The sequence below is a fragment of the Taudactylus pleione genome, unplaced genomic scaffold (genome assembly GCF_031769625.1).
Source record: "Taudactylus pleione unplaced genomic scaffold, aTauple2 ptg000860l, whole genome shotgun sequence".
Taxonomy (NCBI): Eukaryota; Metazoa; Chordata; class Amphibia; order Anura; family Myobatrachidae; genus Taudactylus; species Taudactylus pleione.
Window position 1 is genome coordinate 333,131 of NW_028285262.1, and position 18,631 is coordinate 351,761.

An 18,631-nucleotide genomic window follows, 5' to 3' on the forward strand; every position below is an offset into this window, starting at 1 on the left:
ATGAGAAGTGGTATTACAGAATGCTAAATGTAAGTGACCCCCACTATTGTTCAGCTGTATAGCACTGTTTAGTCATGCCACTGGCTCGTGGTGAAGCTATGAATACTATATTAATTCAAGGGACTATAGGTAATGTTGTAAAAAGAATAAATAATTCAAATGACTATACGTAACACTACAGACTAGCATAATGATTCAGCTGGTTCTAGGTAACACTATAAATTAGCATAATGATTCAGCTGGTTCTAGGTAACACTACAGACTAGCATAATGATTAAGATGACTTTAGGGAACACTACGGACTGGCATAATGATTCAGCTTGTTCTAGGTAATCCTACAGACAAGCATAATGATTCATCCGGTTCTAGGTAACACTACAGACTAGCATAATGATTCAACTGGTTCTAGTTAAGACTACAAACTAGCATAATGATTCAGTTGGTTCTAGGTAACACTACAGACTAGCATAATTATTCTAGGTAACACTAAAGACTAGCATAATGATTCCACTGTGTCTAGGTAACACTATATACTAGCTTAATGATTCAGCTGGTTCTAGGTAATACTACAAACTAGCATATTGATTCAACTAGTTCTAGGTTATATTACAGACTAGCACAATGATTCAGTTGGTTCTAAGTAACACTACAGACTAGCATAATGATTCCACTTGTTCTAGGTAACACTACATACTAGCATAATGATTCAACTGGTTCTACTTAATACTACAAGCTATAATAATTAATCAAACAGATTCTAAGTTAATACTACAAACTAGCATAGTGATTTCATCTGGTTGTAGTTAAGACTACAAACTAGCAAAATTATTCAACTGGTTCTAGGTAACACTACAAACTAGTGTAATGATTCAACTGGTTCTAGTTAAAACTACAAACTAGAATACAGATTCAACTGATTACAGTTAATACTAAAAACTAGCATAATTAATTCAACTGGTCATAGTTAAGACTAAAACTAGCATAATTAATTCAACTGGTTCTAGGTAACAAGTGTGGTATAGAAAATCAGCAGTGTCTAGCTAGACCTTCAATAGGTCAACACCAGATGGTCGACAAGCAATAGGTTGACAGGGTCAATGATCGACACAGAAAAGCACAACACTTTTTTTACGTTATTTTAACCCTAATCGTCACCCTAACCCTCTCCCTGGTGCCTTACTCTAACCCTCCCCATAGTACCTAACCCCAACTGTCCCCTTCTGCAGCCTAGCCTACGCCAAGTGGCTAACCCTAACTGTAATCCTAACCCTTATCTTAAACTCTAAACATAAAAATCATGAAAAACCATGTGTCGACATTTTCTGTGTTGACCGTTTGTGTGTCGACCATTTAACTATATGTACCATTTGACCCTGTCAACCTTTCACGTGTCGACCATTTGACCCTGATGACATTTTGACCCTGTCGACCAATTGCCTGTTGACCATCTGGTGTTGACTTATTGTCTATCTAGACACTGTAGATCTTCCTTCCGGATACCCTGGTAACACTACAAACTAGCAAAATTATTCAACTGGTACTAGTTAAGACTACAAACTAGCATAATTATTTTAACTGGTTCTAGTTTAGACTACAAACTAATATAATGATTCAACTGGTTTAATAAATTCGATGGGTTCTAGTTAAGACTTCAAACTAACAAAAATTATTCAACTGGTTCTAAATAACACCACAACTAATATAGTGATTCAACTGGTTCTAGTTAATACTACAAACTAGCATAATGATTCAGCTGAATTTAGTTAACACTGTAAACTAGAGATGAGCAGTTTGGTTTTGGTTCGAATCTTCCCGAAAAATGTCATCTTTCATGGACATTTTGCCTTTTTGAGATCCGAACTTGGTAGGTAGATTAGATTGAAAACCAAACCACATCATCTCTACTACAATCTATCATAATATTTCAGCTGGCTCATGTTAATACTACAAACTAGCATATAATTAATTCAACTGGTACTACTTATTTCTACAAACTATCATAATGATTCATCTGGTTCTAGGTAACACTATAAACTAGTATAATTGTTCAACTTGTTCTAGTTAAGACTACAAGTCTAGAATAATTATTCAACTGATTCTAGTTAAGACTACAAACTAGCATAATGATTCAAATGGTTCTAGTTAACACCCCAAACAATTCAACTGATTCTACTTATTTCTACAAACTAGCATAATGATTCATCTAGTTCTAGGTAACAACACTACAAACTATCATAATGATTAATCTGGTTCTAGGTAACACTACAAATTAGTATTATTATTCAACTGATTCTAGTTAATGCTACAAGCCTAGCTTAATTTTTCAACTGGTTATAGTTAACACTACAAACTAGCAACATGGTTCTAGTTAATACTACAAACTAACATAAGTAATTCAACTGGTTCTACTTATTTCTACAAACTAGAACAATGGTTCAACTGGTTCTAGGTAACACTACAAACTAGTATAATTATTCAACTGGTTCTAGTTAATACTACAAGCCTAGCATAATTATTCAACTGGTTCTATTTAAGACTACAAACTGCATAATGATTCAAATGGTTCTAGTTAATACTACTAACTAGCATAATGAATCCAACTTGTTCTTCTTATTTCTACAAATTAGCATAATGATTCAACTGGTTCTAGGTAACACTACAAACTAGTATATTATTATTCAACTGGTTCCAGTTAGTACTACAGGCCTAGCATAATTATTCAACTGGTTCTAGTTAAGAATACAAACTATGCATAATGATTCAAATGGTTCTAGTTAATACTACAAACTAGCATAATTAATTCAACTGGTTCTACTTATTTATACAAACTAACTTAATGATTCAGCTGGTTCCAGGTTACACTGCAAACTAGTATAATTATTCAACTGGTTCTAGATAATACCACAAGCCTAGCAAAATTATTCAAATGGTTCTAGTTAAGACTACAAACTATCATAAAGATTCAGATGATTATAGTTAATACTACAAGCTATAAGAAAGGGTTATGGGCCTCATCTCCACTTGTTCTCTATATAAGAATCGATACATCTCCCTGTTATGTGAAGAGGATGATGTATATACATCACCCCAGATTATACCATCACCCAAGCCTATATCATCATCCCATCCTGTGTTGTGTATAAATTACAGCTGCGCTCCCTGTTAGATTGGGGGATTCATTGTCCACTTTAGTGGATGTGAGCTCCATTTTAGTCCATATCATCACCACACCCCCTAGACAACTTCTGACCTGGGCTACAGGAGGAGCAGCTGCACTCTGGAATACAGTTGCATGGAGTTGCCCCTCTGCCTCCCTGAAAGTCAGGTAGAGGGGCCAACGGTAGGGACTGGGAGTAGGGACACTATAATCAGAGAACGCAGTTTTAGCTGCTTTATTCCATTTTTTTAACCATATCCTCTAATTTCACCTTTGAAAATGTTTATGCAAATCTCAGCAGAGGCATTTGTGATGCCATGGCTAACACGCACACACACACACACACAACAGATTGATTGAATTGATTCATTTTTGGGGGGCTCTTGGGAGGGAGAGCACCCGAACGAGGCAGCATCCTCTTGATAAACGACACAGGCAGCACCCTGACACACACACAAAAAAAAGATTGATTGATTGATTGATTTAATTAATTTTTGGGGGGCACTTGGGAGGGAGAGCACCCGAACGTGGCAGCAGCCTCTTGATAAATGACACAGGCAGCACAGCACCCCTGCGCACCTACGTTGCTGATAAATGTGGCTAATGCGCACGCACAAAAAATAGTTTTTATTTTTTTTACAATGGGGTGAAGAGCACCCCTGATGGACAGAGCACCCCCTGGACAACACAGCAGAACAGCCAGCCAGCCCCTATGGACTACAGCCAGCCAGCCCCTATGGACATGACAACAGCCAGCCAGCCCTTATATGGATTTACATGGACAACAGCCAGCCAGCTTCTATGGACAGGACAACAGCCAGCCCCTATGGATAACAGCCATCCAGCCCCTATGAACTACAGCCAGCCAAGCCCTATGGACAGGACAACAACCAGCCCCTATATGGTATGGATTAGACAACGGCCAGCCAGCCCCTATGGACAACAGCCAGCCAGCCCCACAATTATTATGCACAACAGCAGCGCAGCACAGCTCCCAGCACAACCTCACAAGTCACAATTATGCAACAGCAGCGCAGCACAGCTCCCAGCTCCCTCCCTCTTCACTCTCCTCAGTCGGTATGAAAAATAGCGGCGATTGCAGGACCTTTATACAGTCCAAAACTCACGAGAATCCAAAAGCGGGATGATGACGTTTTGCCTCATTTTGAAATCCGAGTCAGGCGGGAAAACCCGAGCCGACTCGGATCTGCCTCACATCTGCTAAGTTCGGGTGGGTTCGGTTCACAAGGAACCGAACCCACTCATCTGTAATTTTATGGCTTAGACAAAGCCATTGTTATCTTTATTATTATTATATTTTCTTCATAACGCTCCAACATATTTACTCATCGCTGTACATTCAGGGTGTTAAACAAATGCACACCGGGGGGCCTCTATCCCAAGAAGATCTTTGTACCCTTTATTGCAGCTTTTACTTTCCAAGACGAGCACCACACATGAAATGAGACAGTGGAAACACAGCTTCAGACTCGAGAATGTTTCTAAATTACTCTTACTTTACGGGGATATTTATGCTTTACAAAGTATTATGTATCCTGTACAAGATATAAAGAGAAGAATTCATGCAGAAGAATCATACAAAGTGTTTCCCTGCTCTACAGTCTGCGGTTAGCTCTATACTCATTGCTTTGTTCCTCTTATTATTGAGGTTGGAGATGTAGGAAGGTGGTGGTTGAGGACTTTATAAGTGAGTGAGAGGTGAGTTAAGTTGAACTTGATGCTGACTAGTGCGACTGGTAGAGGGGGTCAGTAGAGGTAGAGCGATGAGAGAGGAAAATGATGCGGGCAGCTGACCTAAGGGAAGACTGAATGGGGCGGAGAGGCCAGATGTATATTACAGTAGTCTAGGTGAGAGATAATAAGAGCCTGATCTTGGAAACAGCAGGATTGGGAGAGGGACTGAATGATACACCCAGACTGAGGAATTGGAGAGCAGAGGAGATGAAGGTATTGTCAACGGAGAGAGGGAAAAGGGTGGAGCAGACGGGGAAAGAAGAGGCTCCACTTTCCTGAAGAGAGCCATAAGAATATTCCAAATTAAGAAAATAAGACACTGAAGTCCTGGGATAGCAGAGGTCTTATTGCAAAAGAGCTTATTAAACACTTTGCCATCTGCTGCCCAGGTGAACCCCTGAGTCGCATCAAGCATCTTTACAATTCTTTTCTGGCAAGAAACTCTTGTGTACATGTCTTATAGGTGCTTATAGCTACAATCAAATGGATCTGGCGATTATCCTGATAAGTCACTTCAGTCAGTGGTGATTGTTCCTTTCTCTGGCTCGCGTACTTTTGTGGAGGAAATCTTCACTGCAATGGAAACCTGTTGTTCCTGGATGCAGGACAGAACAAAGCTGGGACAAGAGCACCACAGAAGATCAGCGCTGCCTTCTCCCAGCTCCTTGCCCCAAAAAGTCCCAGATTTCCACCACTGTTGTTTCTGTCTTAGGTACATTGTTATAGTCTTCAGGGTACATGGTTATAGTCTTCATTGGGAGAGTCATTTGAAGATAGATGGTTCACAGGTTATCACTGCTGAATCTGGTATAGTGTTATAGTGATTCTAGGTAATATTATGCTCTACTGCAATCATTGCGGTGGATCTAGGTAATACTATGATCTACTAAAATGATTACAGTGTTCTTAGGTAATACAATGATCTAATACAATGATCACAGTAGTTCTAGGTAATACTATAATCTACTAGATTGATTACAGTGTTCCTAAGTAATACAATGATCTACTGTAATACAATGATCACAGTGGTTCTAGGAAATGATATGATGTACTAGAACAGTGGTCGGGGAACAGGGGTAAATTACCCCACATGGGGTAAAAATGAATTTCCTAGGGGTAATGGACGGACAGCCGGGCATGCATAGAATGATTCATATGCATGCCCAGCTGTGTCGCAGGGAGGCTCTAAGCCGGATGCCCGCTGAGATGTTATTACCAGCGGGCGCCTGGCTCCTTCCCTGCAGCACCACTTTAGCCGGAGGCTGGAGTTCTCTTCTGAACTCCAGCTTCCGCCTCTCTCCATGCGCACTATGGGAGAGACGTCATGACATCTCTCCCATAGTTCCGAGGAGCAGCCGGGTGGACAGGACGACGGCGGATGCAGGAGCGAGGATTAAGGTAAGTGGGGTTTTTTTGTACAAGCGGCACTACAGGGGCATTATATGGGGGCACTACTACAAGGGCATATGGGGGCACTACTACAGGGGCACTACTACAGAGGCATTATATGGGGCACTACTACAGGGGCACTACTACAGTGGCATTATATGGGGGCACTACTATAGGGGCACTATATGGGGCATTATATGGGGGCACTACTACAGGGGTACTATATGGGGGCACTACTAAAGGGGCATTATATGGGGTGGTACACCTGTCAAACTGTAACGCAGGTGTCCTAAGGCGAGCTCAGGGAGGACAGAAACCTCCCGTGGAGCAGAAGGGCAAAAGCTAGCCCTTCTGCTCCACGGGAGGTTTCTGCTCCATATAGGGGCACTATATGGGGGCACTACTATATGATTTCTTTCCTTTCAAATCAAGGGGGTAAAGTTGGCGTATCTAAATATATTTTGGGGTAAAAGGTAAAAAAAAGTTCCCTGACCCCTGTACTAGAATGATTACAGTGTTCCTAGGCAATACAATGATCACAGTGCTTCTAGGTAATACTATGCTCTACTAGAATGACCACAATGTATCTAGGTAATACTATGATGTACTGGAATCATTGCAGTGGTATTACTATGATGTACAGTACTAGAATCACTACAGTGATTTTAGAGAATACTATGCTCTACTAGAATCATTGCATGGGCTCTAGGTAATATTATTGTTTGCTAGAATGATCACTGTAGTTCTAGGCAATACTGTGATCTGTTAGAATAATCACAGTGGCTCTAGGTAAATACTGTGATCTACTAGAATAAACACAGTGGTTCTAGGTGATACAACAATCTACTAGAGTGTTCAAAGTAGTTCTTGGTAATACTATTATCTGCTAGAATGATTGCTGTGGTCCTATGTAATACAGTGATCTACTGGAATGATTACTGTGGTTCTAGGTAAAACTATGATCTACTAGAATGATTGCAGTGGTTCTCAGGACCCCACACAGTGCATGTTTTCCAGATCTCCTCACAGAATCGCAAATTAAATAATTAGCTACACCTGTGGAATTTTATAATGTGTCAGTGAGTAATGAGCACACCTGTGCTCCTGCTAGGTGACCTGAAAAATGTGACCTGTGTGGGGTCCTTAGGATCGAGTTTGAGAACCACTGTGCTAGAATGATTGCTGTGGTTCTTGTAATACAATGATCTGCTAGAATGATCACAGTGGGTCTAGGTAATACTGTGATATGCCAGAATGATCACTGTGGTTCTATGTAATACTATGATCTTCTATAATGATTGCAGTAGTTCTAGGTAATACTGTGATATGCCAGAATCACTGTGATACTAGGTAATACTATGACATATTAGAATGATTGCAGTGGTATTTGGAATACTATGATCAGCTAGAATGATTGCAGTGGTTCTAGGTAATACTATGATCTACTAGAATGATCACTATGGTTCTAGGTAATACTAGGATATGCTAGAATGATTGCTGTGGTTCTAGGTAATACTATCTCTGCTAGAATGATCACTGTGACTCTAGGTAATACTATGTTCTGCTAGAATGATCACTGTGGTACTAGGTAATACTATGACATATTAGAATGATTGCTGTGGTATTTGTAATACTATGATCTAGTAGAATGATTGCACTGGTTCTAGGTAGTACTATGATGTACTAGAATGATCACAGTTGCTTTATGCATTTCTAAGTAATACTGTGCTCTGCTAGAATAATCACAGTGGTTCTAGGTAATACTATGATCTACTAGAATGATCACTGTGGTTCTAGGTAAGACTATGATCTACTGTACTAGAATGATCACAGTTATTAGGTAATACTAGAATTATCACAGTGGTTCTAGGTAATACAGTGCTATGCTAGAATGATTGCTGTGGTCCTAGGTAATTTTAAGATCTGCTAGAATGATCGCAGTGTTCTAGTAATATTATGATATTGCTATATGCAATACTACAAACTAGCTTATATATTCTAGTAGCCAGACTATGTAATACCATACCTTTACAAACATGCCATTTCGGTATGACAGCCATTGTGACAGGCTTTCAGTATCACTGAGTTTCACCTGGCATCTCATTCGAAAGGATTCAGCATATCGTGACAAAGGAACTGAAAATACATCGCGTGTGTGCCAGGTGGGTACCCAGAGATCTCACAGAAGAGCAGATGCGATAATGAGTTGAATCGTGCAATAACATCGTTCGAATGTCGGAGCGGATACCCGATTTCCTCTCATCGATTGAGACATATGACGAAGGTTCACGTAAAGTTAACCTGTCATTTTGCAACACCTCCGCAGCTTTAGCAATGCTGACATCTGTAACCATTGTGGATGATCTCCCAGAACAGTCACTCGCATATTACCATGTTGAAGTGCTTCCACCACCGAAATACTGCAGCGTGTGAGGTTCTGAAATTGTTGTGGACCCGGGGTGGTGATAGGAGCAGACACAGAAGCAGACTTAAATGAAAAAGTGGAGTTTTTAATAAGTGACTTAGAAGACATGGGAATGGCAACAAAAAAAGTCCAGGTATAGCACTAAAGTGCACTTGATAACTGTAGTGGGAGTTAATGGGGAAATGTCCAGATAGTGACAGGCAGGAACAGTCCAGTATACAAATTAGGGGTGTGCACCGGCCACTTTTCGTGTTTTGTGTTTTGGTTTTGGATCTGGATCTTTCTTCGTGTTTTGGATCTGGATTGGTTTTGCCAAAGCCACCCTTCCGTGTTTTGGGTTCTGGGTTTTGTGTTTTGGATCTGTATTTTTTTTGAAAAAAAGCATAAAAACAGCTAAAATCACAGAATTTGTAGGTTTTTCTGCTCCTATGCTATTATTAACCTCAATAACCTTAATTTCCACTCATTTCCAGTCTATTCTGAACACCTCACACCTCACAATAGTGTTTTTATGTCCAAAAGGTTGCACCGAGGTAGCTGGATGACTATGCTAAGCGACACGAGTGGACGGCACAAACACGTGACCCATCTAGGAGTGACACTGCAGTGGCAGACAGGATGGCAGTTAGAAAAACTAGGCCCCAAACTGTACATAATGCAAAGAAAAAAAAGAGGTGCAAGATGGAATTGTCCTTGGGCCCTCCCACCCACCCTTATGTTGTATAAACAGGACATGCACACTTTAACAAATCAATCATTTCAGCGCCAGGGTCTGCCACACAACTGTGGCTGAAATGATTGGTTCGTTTGGGCCCCCACAAAACAAGCTGGCAATTAATGTGTCCCTGCACAAACTGGCTCTACGGAGGCAAGATGTCATCCTCATCCTCCTCATCCACCGATTCCTCACCCTCTTCAGTGTGTACATCCTCATCCTCACAAAGTATTAACTCGTCCCCACTTGAATCCACCACCACAGGTCCCTCTGTACCTTCTGGAGGCTGGTCTCCCTGGAAGAGCTGATAATTCATTTTGATGAACATCATCTTCTCCACATTCTGTGGAAGCAACCTCCTACGCCTTTCGCTGACAAGGTTCCCGGCTGCACTAAACACTCTTTCGGAGTACACACTGGAGGGGGGGCAACTCAGGTAAAATAGAGCCAGTTTGTACAGGGGCCTTCAAATTGCCTCTTTTTCCTGCCAGTACAGGTACGGACTGTCTGACATGCCTACTTGGATGCTGTCACCGATGTAATCCTCCACCATTCTGTCAATGGTGACAGTATCATATGCAGTGACAGTAGACATGTCAGAAATTGTTGCCAGGTCCTTCAGTCCGGACCAGATGTCCAAACTTGGTCCTGCCTGCCCTGCATCACCGCCAGCGGGTTGCTTAGGATACCTAAGTTTTTTCCTGGCAGCCCCAGTTGCGGGAGAAAATGAAGAAGGAGCCGTTGACGTGTCACGTTCCGCTTCAGCTGACAGTGTGTTCACCAGCAGGTCTTTGCACCTCTGCAGGCTTGTGTCGGCCGGAAAGAGAGACACCACATAGGCTTTAAACCTAGGATCGAGCACGGTGGCCAAAATGTAGTGGTCTGATTTCAACAGATTGACCACCCTGGAATCCTGGCAAAGCGAACGAAGGGCTTCATCCACAAGTCCCACATGCCGAGCGGAATCGCTCCGTCTTAGCTCCTCCTTCACTTTCTCCAGCTGCTTCTGCAAAAGCCTGATGAGGGGAATGACCTGACTCAAGCTGGCAGTGTCTGAACTGACTTCACGTGTGGCAAGTTCGAAGGGCTGGAGAACCTTGCACAACACGGAAATCATTCTCCACTGCGCTTGAGTCAGGTGCATACCCCCTCCTTTGCCTATGTCATAGGTGGATGTATAGGCTTGTATGGCCTTTTGCTGCTCCTCCATCCTCTGAAGCATATAGAGGGTTGAGTTCCACCGCGTCACAACCTCTTGCTTCAGGTGATGGCGGGGCAGGTTCAAGAGTGTTTGCTGGCGCTCCAGTCTTCGGCACGCAATCGCTGAATGGCGAAAGTGGCCAGAAATTTTTCGGGCCACCCAAAGCGTCTCCTGCACGCCCCTGTCGCTTTTCAGAAAATTCTGCACCACCAAGTTTATTGTGTGAGCAAAACATGGGACGTGCTGGAATTTGCCCAGATGTAATGCCCGCACAATATTGGTGGCTTTGTCAGATATCACAAATCCCCAGGAGAGTCTAAGTGGGGTAAGCCACTGGGCGATGATTTCCCTCAGTTTCTCTAAGAGGTTGTCGGCGGTGTGCCTCTTACTGAAACCGGTGATACACAGCGTAGCCTGCCTTGTAACGAGCTGGCGTTTCTGAGATGCTGCTACTGGTGACGCTGCTGCTGTTGCTGCGTAAGGTGATACATCTACCCAGTGGGCTGTCACAGTCATATAGTCCTTAGTCTGCCCTGTTCCACTTGTCCACATGTCCGTGGTTAAGTGGACATTGTGTACAACGGCATTTTTCAGGACACTGAGGACACTTTTTCTGACGTTTCTGTACAGTCTCGGTATCGCCTGCCTAGTGAAGTGGAATCTAGACAGGATTTGGAACCGGGGACACACTACCTCCAATAATTGTCTAAATCCCACTGCACTAATGGCGGATACCGGACGCACGTCTAACACCAACATAGCAGTCAAGGCCTCAGTTATACGTTTTGCTTCAGGATGACTGCTGTCGTACTTCATCCTCCTCGCTAAGGACTGTTGGAGGGTTAATTGTTTAGTAAAAGTAGTGGTGTTCCTACTTCCTCTCTGGGATGATGAACGACTCCCAGCAGCAGCAACAGCAGCAGCGGCAGCAGTAGGCGTAGCAATGCAGGATCCTCCGGAGGAATCCCGGATAGGAGAGTCAGTCATGCCAGTGACATGGCCTGCAGGACTACTTCCGATCCTGACTAAGGAGGAAATTGACGAGGAGGGAGTTGACGGTGTGGTTTGCAGGCGCTTGGATACAACAGGACAACGGGATTTAGGTGTCCCTGGACTGCTTACGGTCTTAGCCAAAGTTTCTGAACTTGACAGTAACTTTTTATGAACGCGCTGCAGGTGCCGTATAAGGGAGGATGTTCCTAGGTGGTTGACGTCCCTACCCCTACTTATTTCACCTTTACATATGGTACATATGGCAAGACAGTTGTTGTCCGGATTTGGATAGAAATATTGCCAGACCAAAGAGGTGGAATGTTTGGTCTTCTGCCCAGGCATGACCGTGATGGGCTTTTTCATCCCACGGACAACAACTGTCTCCCCCGGAGCCTGATTTAAACAAACCACATCACCATCAGAATCCTCCTCGCCAACTTCCTCCTCAGCGCCAGCTACACCAGTATCCTCATCCTGTTGTACTTCAACAGTGACATCTTCAATTTGCATATCAGCAAGTGGACTGTGGGTGCTCCTTTCAGCACTTGCAGGGGGCGTGCAAATGGTGGAAAGAGCCACCTCTTCCCGTCCAGTGCTGGGAAGGTCAGGCATCGCAACCACCACCACACTTGGACTCTCCTTGGGGATTTGTGATATCTTCTTAGAAAGCACAGTTCTTCGCTGTGCTTTTGCCAGCTTAACTCTTTTGATTTTTTTAGTGGGAGGAGGGCTTCCATTGTCATGTGAAGCTGAACCACTAGTCATGAACATACTAGGGATCGACCTTAGCCGTTCCTTGCCACTCCGTGTCGTAAATGGCATATTGGCAAGTTTACGTTTCTCTTCAGCTGATTTAAATGTCTTTTTCAAGGTCATTTTCCTGAACTTTGCCATTTGGGATTGTATGTGCCCTCTACTATGACATTGGGCATCGGCCTTGGCAGACGACGTTGATGGCATGTTATTGTCTATGTCATGACTAGTGGCAGCAGCTTCAGCACTAGGAGGAAGTGGTTCTTGATCTTTCTCTATTTTATTTTTATCGGAGAAAGTTTGGTCCTCCATTTATGTTATATCAATTTGATATATACGTGCGGCTAAACACAGAAAATAATTTTTTTTTTGGTTTGGACTGGAGTGTACTTTCGGGGGTTACAGCACCCTTAACGGTCAAGCCAGCCGGCCCTTTACTTATGACACAGGCGCACGCTTGGCACTATTTTGTTGATGCACGTGCGGCTACTGCGCACACAATTCACAAACACAGAAAATAATTTTTTTTTGGTTTGGACTGGAGTGTACTTTCGGGGGTTACAGCACCCTTAACGGTCAAGCCAGCCGGCCCTTTACTTATGACACAGGCGCACGCTTGGCACTACTTTGTTGATGCACGTGCGGCTACTGCGCACACAATTCACAAACACAGAAAATAATTTTTTTTTTGGTTTGGACTGGAGTGTACTTTCGGGGGTTACAGCACCCTTAACGGTCAAGCCACCCGGCCCTTTACTTATGACACAGGCGCACGCTTGGCACTACTTTGTTGATGCACGTGCGGCTACTGCGCACACAATTCACAAACACAGAAAATTATTTTTTTTTTGCTTTGGACTGGAGTGTACTTTGGGGGTTACAGCACCCTTTAACAGTCAAGCCAGCCGGCCCTTTACTTATGACACAGGCGCACGCTTGGCACTACTTTGTTGATGCACGTGCGGCTACTGCGCACACAATTCACAAACACAGAAAATAATTTTTTTTTTGGTTTGGACTGGAGTGTACTTTGTGGGTTACAGCACCCTTTAACGGTCAAGCCAGCCGGCCCTTTACTTATGACACAGGCGCACGCTTGGCACTACTTTGTTGATGCACGTGCGGCTACTGCGCACACAATTCACAAACACAGAAAATAATTTTTTTTTTGGTTTGGACTGGAGTGTACTTTCGGGGTTACAGCACCCTTTAACGGTCAAGCCAGCCGGCCCTTTACTTATGACACAGGCGCACGCTTGGCACTACTTTGTTGATGCACGTGCGGCTACTGCGCACACAATTCACAAACACAGAAAATATTTTTTTTTTTGGTTTGGACTGGAGTGTACTTTGGGGGTTACAGCACCCTTTAACGGTCAAGCCAGCCGGCCCTTTACTTATGACACAGGCGCACGCTTGGCACTACTTTGTTGATGCACGTGCGGCTACTGCGCACACAATTCACAAACACAGAAAATAATTTTTTTTTTGCTTTGGACTGGAGTGTACTTTCGGGGGTTACAGCACCCTTAACGGTCAAGCCAGCCGGCCCTTTACTTATGACACAGGCGCACGCTTGGCACTACTTTGTTGATGCACGTGCGGCTACTGCGCACACAATTCACAAACACAGAAAATTATTTTTTTTTTGGTTTGGACTGGAGTGTACTTTGGGGGTTACAGCACCCTTAACGGTCAAGCCACCCGGCCCTTTACTTATGACACAGGCGCACGCTTGGCACTACTTTGTTGATGCACGTGCGGCTACTGCGCACACAATTCACAAACACAGAAAATAATTTTTTTTTTGGTTTGGACTGGAGTGTACTTTGGGGGTTACAGCACCCTTAACGGTCAAGCCAGCCAGCCCTTTACTTATGACACAGGCGCACGCTTGGCACTACTTTGTTGATGCACGTGCGGCTACTGCGCACACAATTCACAAACACAGAAAATAATTTTTTTTGGGGTTTGGACTGGAGTGTACTTTCGGGGGTTACAGCACCCTTTAACGGTCAAGCCAGCCGGCCCTTTACTTATGACACAGGCGCACGTTTGGCACTACTTTGTTGATGCACGTGCGGCTACTGCGCACACAATTCACAAACACAGAAAATATTTTTTTTTTTGGTTTGGACTGGAGTGTACTTTGGGGGTTACAGCACCCTTTAACGGTCAAGCCAGCCGGCCCTTTACTTATGACACAGGCGCACGCTTGGCACTACTTTGTTGATGCACGTGCGGCTACTGCGCACACAATTCACAAACACAGAAAATAATTTTTTTTTTGGTTTGGACTGGAGTGTACTTTCGGGGGTTACAGCACCCTTAACGGTCAAGCCAGCCGGCCCTTTACTTATGACACAGGCGCACGCTTGGCACTACTTTGTTGATGCACGTGCGGCTACTGCGCACACAATTCACAAACACGGAAAATAATTTTTTTTTTGGTTTGGACTGGAGTGTACTTTCGGGGGTTACAGCACCCTTAACGGTCAAGCCACCCGGCCCTTTACTTATGACACAGGCGCACGCTTGGCACTACTTTGTTGATGCACGTGCGGCTACTGCGCACACAATTCACAAACACAGAAAATAATTTTTTTTTTGCTTTGGACTGGAGTGTACTTTGGGGGTTACAGCACCCTTTAACGGTCAAGCCAGCCGGCCCTTTACTTATGACACAGGCGCACGCTTGGCACTACTTTGTTGATGCACGTGCGGCTACTGCGCACACAATTCACAAACACAGAAAATAATTTTTTTTTTGGTTTGGACTGGAGTGTACTTTGGGGGTTACAGCACCCTTTAACGGTCAAGCCAGCCGGCCCTTTACTTATGACACAGGCGAACGCTTGACACTACTTTGTTGATGCACGTGCGGCTACTGCGCACACAATTCACAAACACAGAAAATAATTTTTTTTTTGGTTTGGACTGGAGTGTACTTTCGGGGGTTACAGCACCCTTAACGGTCAAGCCAGCCGGCCCTTTACTTATGACACAGGCGCACGCTTGGCACTACTTTGTTGATGCACGTGCGGCTACTGCGCACACAATTCACAAACACAGAAAATAATTTTTTTTTGGTTTGGACTGGAGTGTACTTTCGGGGGTTACAGCACCCTTTAACGGTCAAGCCAGCCGGCCCTTTACTTATGACACAGGCGCACGCTTGTCACTACTTTGTTGATGCACGTGCGGCTACTGCGCACACAATTCACAAACACAGAAAATATATTATTTTTTTAGCACTTGGGGGGAGCACCCCTGATGGACAGTGCACCCCCTGGACAACACTACAGCACCCCTTTAGGACTGGGACACTGCACAGGACTTTGGAGTGGACACAGCCCCTATGGAGAACTGACTGCACAACACAGTCCAGCCAGCCCCTATGGACTTTGAAGTAGTGGACACAGCCCCTATTAACAACAGCAGCACAGCACAACACAGCCAGCCCCTATGGACTTTGAAGTAGTGGACAACAGCAGCACTACACTACACTACACTACACAGCCCTAACTCCCACCCTCCCTCTTTACTGTCCACAGCCGAGTGAGAAAATGGCGCCGACGCGGGTACCTTATATAGGATCCAAAACCCGCGAGACTCGGAAGGCGGGATGATGACGTTTTGCCTCGATTTCAGATCCGAGTCAGGCGGGAAAAGTCGAGCCTGACTCGGATCGGACTCGGATCGGGGGGGTTCGGATTTCAGAAATCCGAACCCGCTCACCCCTAATACAAATATGGTGAGCTGTAACAGAATGCAGGTATGATGAGCTGTAACTGAATGCAGGTATGATGAGCTGTAACAGAATGCAGGTATGATGAGCTGTAACTGAATGCAGGAATGATGAGCTGTAACGAATGCAGGTATGGTGATTTAGTCCAGCTGGGAGTGAAGGGAGGCAAGGTGCAGGGAACAGCAGGTTCAGGTACTCAGGCAGGTGAAAAGGTATGTGGAGGTGCAGGGTAAGTCCAGCATGTTGGAGCAGGCAAAGTTCAGGCTAGAAGTGTTTAACAAGCAGGCAGGTAAGGCACAGGTACTCTCTTTCAGCCGCAGCTGAGAAACACATTGCACTGGCGTCGCGGCACAGCCTGTATGGCCACAGCAGCACATCCCATACCTTCCTTGGCTGGCTCCTCCTCATGCTTAGCGCTCCTCTGAACCAGCCAGGAGTAGACATCGTGAGGCCGCAGCACACCAGAGACCCCGTGCTCACTCAGCCTCAGACAGAGACCCCGTGCTCACTTAGCCTCAGACAGAGAGTACATTCACTTCCTGTCTGAGGCAGAGCAGCTGCAGAGGAAGCAGCCAGACAGCCAGAGCGCGGAGCTACATGAGTTGGAGGACCTGCCCCAGCCCAGCCACACAGGATACAGGTAAGAACTTGGGAGGGGGAGGGGCAGATAAAATTGAAGATAGGGGACTGATGACACAGATAGGGGGGAGCAGAGACATGGATAGTGAGGGCTAAGGGGGCTGCTGATATTGCTATGGGGAGGGGGGGGCAGAGTCATGTGGCATTTGTGTTACATGATGTTAGGGTTGCATGATATGTTAAATGCCTCTGTTACATGTGGGGAGATCTGTTACATGTGGGGAGATCTGTTACATGCTTGTGGGAAGGCCTGTGGTGGCATTCCGTGTGATATACAGAGAGACATGAGAAAAGTGAGTGGGTGGGAGGTCTGAGTGGCATGTGTTATTCCTCCCTGTCCTATTCCCTTTCCAGTGTACAGCATGTTTATTGGAGTAAAAAATTTAAGAGTTTGAAAGTACAAGTTTCAAGGGGCACCATTTTTTTCAGTTGCCATGGGCGATATCAACTCTAGTTATGCCTCTGCTGATTTGTGGTGTTATAGGGAGTAGAGGTGATACAGTATACTGTATGAAGTGGAATAACACAGCCCACAGCACTGATATGTGGTATTATTCAGGCTTGCCTACCCCGATTTGGCCGGGAGCCTCCCGATTTTCGGGTGCCGCTCCCGGACCCCCGGAAAGGCAGGCAAGCCTCCCGGCAGCCGGCAACCCTCCCCACCACCCCCAAGAATAAACGAAAACACCCTGCAGCGGGGGGGCCGGTGACGCGATTCGCGTTGAATCGCGTCATTGTGGCCCCGCCCCCTGGTTCACTTTGCCAAAAATGATGGCATTGTGAAGAGGGGGCGGGGCTACGATGACGCGATCACGCAGCTCCACCCCCGGCTCCGCCCCCCAAAAGTGACATCATAGCTGGGCACGCCCCCCGCTGTTAGCTGACAATCAGCTCCCTCCCGGAAGGAGGGAACTGATTGTCGGCAAGTATGGTATTATTATATAGAGGAGAGGGGACTGCACTTTGATAAATGATGACAAATAACAGCTCACAGCACACACTGATATGTTGGGTTATGATTTATTATACTAGTATTCTGGACCTGCTGGGTCTCTAGCTTTTGCAGTTTTTTTTCTCTCTAATGGCTATTTCACACGTGCCGGTTTTGTCCGGCCAGGCAAGAACTGGGCGGTAGCCGGCCGGCTTTTTTCAGGCACTCAGTCCCTTTCATAAGCAGCTGCTTTGAGTCGTTTTTTATGTGAGGGTTTTTTTTTTTTCCGATTGGTCATGCGCAGCAGCAGCTGCTGCACAAGCCCGGGCGGCAGAAGCCAGCGTGTGTGAAAGGAAACATTGCTTCCTTCATACTACTGGTGTGCAGGGACGGCACGGCACCATCCTGCATAGTAGTTTTTTCTGGCTATATCACGGCGACCGTGCCGTGACTATGCCGTGTGAAAGGAGCCTGTCCTTTCCCTGCAGTACTGTGTTTCACAGCCGGTTAAATACCGGGCGGTCTAACCCCCCTCCCCCCCGGAAGTGGATAGATCCCCTTCAGTCTTTGTACCCTGACACCATCAGTCACTGACCAATGTCATTCCCTATTATGCACGTGGGCATAGAGGGGGAATATAATGTTGTAGCAATCCACCGAGCCCAAAGCGCGGTGAGCGGACAAATTTCTTTTTTTGGTGGACTGTATGGGCAGCGAACCGCACTTCCACCCTCAATGCACGTCACTTCCAGGTACATAAACTCAAGGGAAATATACCTCCCCCCCCCCCAGTCCCTCTCTCTCTCTGTCCCTCATACATCTCTTACTCCCCCATGTCTCTCTCCCCACACGTTTCTCGTTCTCTCTCCCCACACGTCTTTCTTCTCAACTTCCCTCTCTCCCCGCACGTCTTTCTGCTCCACGT